Here is an 8,154-nt window from a genome sequence, read left to right on the forward strand (position 1 = left end):
CTTTGTTCATTCTTTCCCCTATTATGTTTAAGGCTTTTCTTGAATACTTGGTTTTTCTTGGGTGTTTCTTATTGGAAGTGCATGGGTGGGCTTCTGGGCTGGGTGTCTTGAAAAAGTGGCCAGCCAGCTACTTTTATTGGGATTTCCAAATGCCAGTATTTGTTGGTCTTTTCTCTGAGGGTCATTTGGTCTCTCCTGAGATGGCTTCTCCCATCTCCTGTGGGGAACCCAGCTGCTGGTGTCTGGGACTGAGTGGGGAAAGGTTAGGGTGCTCTTCAGCAATTCTGCTTTGATTTTCCTGGGCCATTTGATGGTCCCATTTTGGAGCTTCCCTGGTTTACTTATTTCATAACTCTGTAACTCCAGAACAAACTCCGGGGTCCCTGCAAGATTGGGGAGGTATGATGGCCTTACTGAGGAAGGAGAAGGTGGGTCCCTAGAGTGGTCTCACTCCTCCTCACACAGTGATAATCCCAGCACAAGACCCTCTGCCTTGCTTCTGCTTTCTGCAGTATCTGGTGTCTCCCATTAATGATTTTTTCCTAGGTTTTCTGTAGCCAATAGGTTTTCCTTTCCTTGATGCCTCCTGCAGCCACAGAGATTTGACTTTACTCCTCCTCGCTAGCTCACATGCCGTGTGTCATCTGCTTTCTGTTTCTTATTATGTTCAGGGGTTTAGGCATCTCCTATCTCCATTGAAGATGGAGTCGCATTTTTGTTTTTTTCTTTCTTTGATACGTTGGGTGATATTCAAGAGGGGAAAGGGGCAAAATCTGGAAGAGCTTTCTTCTTGAGCCCCAGTAAAGGTGACACCTCAACCAGATCCCTAGGCCTCCTGTGCAGGGTTAGAAGTATCTTCTGAATATCCTATGGGGCTGATTTAGGTGTCCCCTTATCTGGGGCTCAAGAAGAAAGTCCCCTGTGCATAGAGCACACACTGTTTACCTGACCATTTTTCTACTAGATTAGGAATGCCTGCAGAGTAGAGACTACTCTTTATTTAACCTTATTTTCCTAGAGCCCAGGAGGGTGTTTGGCACACAGAAAGTGCTCAGTACATGTGAATTGATAATGAATGAATAAAAGAAAGCAATTCCAGAAACATGAACAGTGTCAAGAGAAGAAATCTCTGAGAGAAGTTATTTGGTTATTTAGAATTCTCTTAAGGCTGGGGCTGAATGACATAACTCTTAGCAAGTCCCTAAATGTGTCAGCAGAAGAAGTCCTGGCCTTTGCAATTATAAATTCAGATTCTAAGTTGGCAGAAGACAGTGCAATGAGAAGAATGGTAGAAGATTAGGTCAGAGGCTCTGTAGTTGGTAACAGTGGATGGTGGCTTGGATTAGAAAGGCGGGGATGGACGTGGTTCGAAGTAGCTAGATTTTGAATATAGTTGGAAAGTAGAGCCAGTGTGATGTGCTGATAAATCATATTTGGGATGTAGAAAAATAGAGAAATCAAGGATACCTCCAGAAATTTTGATCTGAGCAACTGGTTGCAAACTGCTGCCATTTATGGAGAAAGGTAAGGACCAAGGTTTCAGAACAAGAATTCATTCTTAACATGGTAGATCTGGGACATGTGAATGGAGGTGTGGAGAAGGCATGAGACAACAGTCAGGAAGACAGGAAGACAGAAGCCATGTCTGGGTTGGAGGTATGCATTTGAAAGTCAATAATATAGGGATGGTTTTTAAAACCAGGAGACTAGATAACATCACTGTATGGGGTTGAATAGTGTCTCCTCCAAAATTTACGTCTTGTTTGGAAATAGGGTTTTGCAGATGTAATCAAGTTGAGGTCATGCTAGATTGGAATGTGCCCCAATCCAGTGACTGTTGTTCTTATAAAAGGAAAGAAATCTAGGCTGGACAGGGTGATTCACACCTGTAATCCCAGCATTTTGGGAGGCAGGGCGGGAGGATTGCCTGAGCCCAGGAGTTGAAGACCAGCCTGGGCAACATAGCAATACCCTGCCTCTACAAAAATTTTTTTTAAAAAAATTAGTCAGTCCTGGTGGTATATCCCTGTAGTCCCGGGTACTCAAGAGGCTGATGGGGAGGATCATTTGAGCTGAGGATTTTGAGGTTACAGTGAGCTATGACTGTGTCACTGCACTCCAGCCTGGATTACAGAAAAGAAGAAGGAGATGGAGAAAAAGAAGGAGGAGAAGGACTAGGAGGAGAAGAAGAAGGAGGAGAAGAATAAGAAAAAGGAGAAAGAATTTGGTCACAGACACATATAGAAGGAAGATGTAAAAATAGAGGCAAAGGTTGGAGTTATGCTACCACAGACACAAGTGCTAAAGATTACCAGCAACCACCAGCAGCTAGAAGAGCTAAGAGAAAATTCTTCCCTAGGGCCTTTGGAGGGAGTATGGTGACTTGATTTCAGACTTCTGGCTTCTGGAACTGTGAGAGAATATATTTCTATTATTTTAAGCCACTCAGTGTGGTACTTCATTACAGTAGTCCTAGAAAACTACTATAGTCACCAAACCCATAGTATAGATGGTGGGCAGACGAGTGCCAAGCATGCAGCCCTGGTAAACCCCATCCTTTTGAGGTCAGGAGGAAGAGGCAGGTCCTGCAAAAGAGACAGAAAATGCACAACCAAGGAGGTAGAAAGAAAACCAAGAGAGTCAGATGCTCTGGAGCCAACATGGACAAAGTATTTCGAGAAGAAAGAAAGCTTTAGGCACTTCAGGTAAGTTGGTTACAATGAGGACTGAGAACTGGTCCTTGAACTTGGCCACGTGGAAGTCCCTGGTGACTTTAACTAGCCCAGTTTCAGTGGAATGATTGGCATGTATTAGGGAATGGGAGGTGAGGAGGTGTGAAGAGCAAGTAGACAATAACTACTATTGTCCTTGATTTTATAGTTGGCAAAGAGCAAAAATGACTTTTCTTGTATAGCAACTTTGTAAGACAGCCATTATTATTTACAGAAAGATAAACTGAGGCTCAGAAGCATTAAAGGATCTGTCCAAGGCCCCTGGCAGACAGGAACTATAGAAACCTAGATCTTCAGAAACAAAAGTCCATGTTTTTTCCATGTTTCCAAATGGCAGTTGGGATCTGATCAATAAACCTTGGAGAAGGTTGGCACAAAACTTGTTTTTGCCTGGACTCAAATAGCATCAGGGCCTTCCTAGGAAACAACTCCATTTAAAGAAGTATTTCCCCAGCCCTTCCCCCAGGCCAGTCACTCACCCCACCTTGCGCAGTGGGTAGAGGTGCCTCCCTCCTCCTCCCAGGTGTTTCTGCTCTATTGGGAGTGAGAGGGTGCACAGGGATAGGGAACCACATGTTAAGTGGCTAGCAAGTCACCTTTCTCTTCTCCATTCTATATGCTCAAGTAGGGGTTGAAAACTCAAATGTCTACTGGGGCTGGGAAGATAATATATGTGAATAAAATGGGCCTGGGATGGGTCAGTGGGAAATGAGTGAGCCTGTGGGTGAACTGGGCACGAAGGCCCCACCTAGGGTGTGGTGGCTCACACCTGTAATCCCAGCACCTTAAGGAGCTGAGGCAGGAGGATCACTTGAGGCCATGAGTTCAAGACCAGCCTGGTCAACAGAGTGAGATCCTGTCTCTGCAAAAAAAATTTGAAAAGAAAAAAAATTAGCCAGGTGTGGTGGTGTGTGCCTGTAGTCCCAGCTACTCAGGAGGCTAAGACAGGAAGATTCCTTGAATCCAGGAGTTGAGAATGTAGTGAGCTATGATGGCATCACTGTACCCTATTCTAGGTGATAGAACGAGACCCTGTCTAAAAAAAAAAAAAGAAAAATAAAGGAAGTCCCCACCTAAAGGTGTCAAATTCATGTTTTAAAAACTGAATGTGACACTAAATGCTGGCAAAGGTATGGAACTACATGAACCCACATCCACTGCTGGTAGGAATACAAAATGGTATAGTCACTTTGGAAGAGCTTGGTGGTTTCTTACAACACTAAACATGCTCTTACCATACCATGAAGTAATCATGCTTCTTGGTATTAATATAAATGAGTTGAAAACTGATGTCCATACAAAAACCTGCACTCACATGTTTATAGTAGCTTTATTCATAATCGCCAAAACTTGGAAGCAACCAAGATGTCTTTCAGTAGGCAAATGGATAAACTGTGATGCATCCAGACAATGGGATATTATTCAGTGCTAAAAATAAATGAACTATTGAGCCATGAAGAACCACAGAAGAACCTTGAATGCATATTGCTAAGTGAAAGAAGCCAGTCTGGAAAAGCTAGATACTGTATGATTCCAACTATATGACATTCTGGAAAAGGCAAAAACATGGAGACAATAAAAAGATCAGTGGTTGCCAGGGGTTGGGGTGGAGGGATGAATAGACAGAGTATGGAGGATTTTTAGGGCAGTGAAGCTACTCTGTATGATACTACAATGGTGGGTACATGGCATTATACATTTGTCTAAACCCATAGAATATTCACTCCCAAGAATGAACTCTAATGTAAACTACGGACTCTGGGTGATAATGATGTGTCATGTAGGCTAGCTGATTGCAACAAATGTGCTACTCCAGTGCAGGATGTTGATAGTGGGGAGGCTGTGTGTATGTGGGGAAGGGGGTACATGGGAACTCATTGTACTTTTGCTATGAACCTAAAACTGCTCTAAAAGATAAAGTCCATAAAAATAAAATACCCCAAACCCCACAAAGCTGCATATCTGCCAACGAATGTGACCATGATTAAATTTGGTCCTGGCCAAATGTGTGTGAACTCAGATGCCTTGAGCAACCCCACCAGGCCTCCTTCCCAAGGAGATGGGGCTCATCCTGTTACTTTCAGAATGCCCTGACCTGGCACAGATGGACCCCTGGAGCCTCCACATGACTCAGGTCTAAAAAAGAGCAGGCCCGAGAGCAGAGAAGACACTGTCACCCTACAACCCTATCCAGATGTCCGCCCTACCCAAGATCTCCACCTGGATCCTCTTGGCACGTCTTGCCGTCAGCCCCTCCTGTCATTGTGTCATTATCATCCACTTGCCTCTCCAGAAGCCTTTTTTGGCTACCTCAGGAGGGTGATCTGTATGGGCTGCACCAGTGGCCTCTCTGCACTCTGGCTGAAGACGTAAGAGTGGAGGAGAGTGAGGGAAGGGGGCTTGATGCTCTCATTCCTTCCCCACAGGGTTGATTTGGGCATCACCAAAGATCACAGCTCTCTAAAGGTGGGCTTCTGTACCTCCTTCTGCTTCCTTCTCCACACCCTGAAGATAAAGGGGTGGCTCCGGTTCTCTGCTTTGATAGCCCCAGACACCACAGTATCCCTTGGAGTTTCCCTACACCTGTCCACACCTTTGTAAATAGTCCCTTTGAATAGCATTCCCCCCCAAAATTTCATGTCCATCCAGAACCTTGGAATGACACCTTATTTAGAAAGAGCGTCTTTGCAGATGTAGTTAGTTAAGATGAGGTCATATTGACTTAGGGTGGGCCCTAAATCCAATGACTGTGTCATTAGAAGAAGGCTACCTGAAGACACAGGGCCATATGACAATGGAGGCAGAGGTTGGAGTGATGCGGCTACAAGCCAAGGAAGGGCAAGTGTTGTTGGCAGCCACGAGGTGCGAGGAGAGAGGCGTGGGATGGTTTCAGAAGGAACCAACCCTGCTGACACCTTGATTGTGGATTGCTGGCCTCCTGAACTCAGAGAGGGATAAATTGCTGTTGTTTTAAGCACATGGTTTATGGTGATCTGTTACAGCAGCTCCAGGAAACAAATACTCCCTTTATCAAGCTTTTCTCCAGTTCTCCAAACTCGAGTGTGGACACACCATCTGTCTCCTGTGGGGACCCTGACTGCTATAGTTCTCAAGCTTCTCTCAGCTCCCAGGGCTTTCAATTACCCCCCGGAAGCCCTGAATCCCTGGTGCTGATGACCCTCCCTCCTCTGGTCCACACTGCCTTTCCAGCCCTCACACTGCCTGGTTCGGTTCCCACAAACATGAACCTATGGCCTTAGCCCTCGTTTCTGGTCCTGCTTTGCATTTTTCCCGGTAACCTTCATCTGGTCCTTCCACCAAAATCTCCCTTCCTAAGCTCACCTCTATCTACCCTTTCTCCTCCATCAGGAAGCTTCTGGAATTTCCAGACTGCAGGGAAGGGCCTTGTTAGCACTTGGTGTCAACACACTTCAGAAACCATGTGGGGAGGCGCCCCAGTGGTATTCAATTCACACTGGTGTTGGGTGTATGCTTCTCCCCAGCTAGAATGCAAGCCCTGTGAGGACAGGGAGGGTGCCATATTCTTTATTTCAGTTCTCACCATGCTGGGCACACAGGATTCAGTACAAAGAAACAGATTGACATGTTTCTGGAACTCATGCTCTTAGAAGACCACTGGGGAAGAAAGAAGCAAGACCTTCTAGGCTCCAGGGAGAACCTGGAGTCCTCAACTCTGTGACTCAACACAGGGGCCCATGGGGCTCATTAGCACCCACCCATCTGTGACATCATAGTAGGGACAGGAGCCCTTGACAATATGTACTAAATAGACTTTCATGAACTCAACGAGATACTATAAGAGGTGGGAAAACTGTCCTCTCTCTCTCCAGTTACATCTGTCCTCTCTTCCCTCCCCTCACGTCAGTTCCCAGCATAGACTGTGTAGAAGAGTGAGTCTGACTAGCTCGCCTACTTGAGGTGTGTGCTGGAAAAAAAAGCAAGTTGGAGAGTTCTGTTCTCCAACATGTGGAAATCAGACGTCTCTTTACTCTTCAACCTCCCCTGCCTTCCCTGTAGACTCCTCTGGCTCCCTGATATTCCCAGCCATCATCTGCTCTTCTCTAGCTCTCAGTTTCCCCCTCTCTCTTCTCTTTTTATTTATTGTTTGAGACAGGCTGGACTTTTCAGGCTCTAGAACTGTGAGAAATAAATTTCTGCTGCCTACAAGCCATCCAGTCTATGGTATTTTGTTACAGCAACCCAAATGAACTAAGACAGCATTTAAAAGGAATAATTTCATTTTCTAGTTTTTGTTGCTGTTATAGAGCAATATATTTATTTGGTGTAATCCTTACAACATTCCCATGAGTAAATACTAGCATTTTCCTCTCCATACTCCAGATAAGGATACTGAGGTTCAGAGATGTGAAGTCACTTGTCCGAGATTACATAGTAAGTGGTGGAGCTGAGATTTGGCCCTGGCTGTCAGGCTCACATGACACAGGCATAAACCACTCATTCTATCCCATTAGATATCTCCTCCATGATTCCCTGGGTGTCTATCTGCCTCCCAAACTCGACTGCAAACCTTCAAAGGCAGGAACTAAAATATATTCATGGACACTTTACAGTGTTGAACACAGGACAAGAGGGCCAAACATGATTTCATTGATTGATTTCCTGCCACTGTAGAGTTTGGGGCATTAGAATATGTGAGCGTATGATTGAAATTGAGGACTAGGGAGAAGAAATTTCCAATTTCAGGCTTTAATAATTATAAATTCACAAAACGCACTTAATATAGGTACCCATCTCAATGAATTTGCATAATCTGAACACACTTGTGTAACTACATCAAGAACCAGAAGACCAACATTGGCCCAGAAATCTCCTTCATAATCCCTTCTAGCCATGCCTTCTCTAAGTAACCATGATGCTGCTTTCTAATAGCATACATAGATTTATTTTGCCTGTTTTTGTACTTTAAATAAATGGAACCATGGAGAATGTACTTTTGGGTCTGATTTCTTTTTCTTTAATTCTTCTTTTTCATTTTCTTTTCTTTCTTTCTTTTTCTTTTTTTCTTTCTTTCTTTTTTTTTTTTTTTTGAGATGGAGTCTCGCTCTGTCGCCCAGGCTGGAGTGCAGTGGCGCGATCTCGGCTCGCTGCAATCTCCGCCTCCCGGGTTCACGCCATTCTCCTGCCTCAGCCTCCCAAGGAGCTGGGACTACAGATGCCGGCCACCACGCCCGGCTAATCTTTTGTATTTTTAGTAGAGACAGGGTTTCACTGTGTTAACCAGGATGTTCTCGATCTCCTGACCTCGTGATCCGCCCTCCTTGGCCTCCCAAATGCCGGGATTACAGGTGTGAGCCACCGCGCCCGGCCTCTTTCTTTCTTTTTCTTAAAGACAAGGTCTCACTCTGGTGCTCAGGCTGGAATGCAGTGGTGCCATGACAGT

Source organism: Colobus angolensis, unplaced genomic scaffold (genome assembly GCF_000951035.1).
Source record: "Colobus angolensis palliatus isolate OR3802 unplaced genomic scaffold, Cang.pa_1.0 Scaffold105, whole genome shotgun sequence".
Taxonomy (NCBI): domain Eukaryota; kingdom Metazoa; phylum Chordata; class Mammalia; order Primates; family Cercopithecidae; genus Colobus; species Colobus angolensis.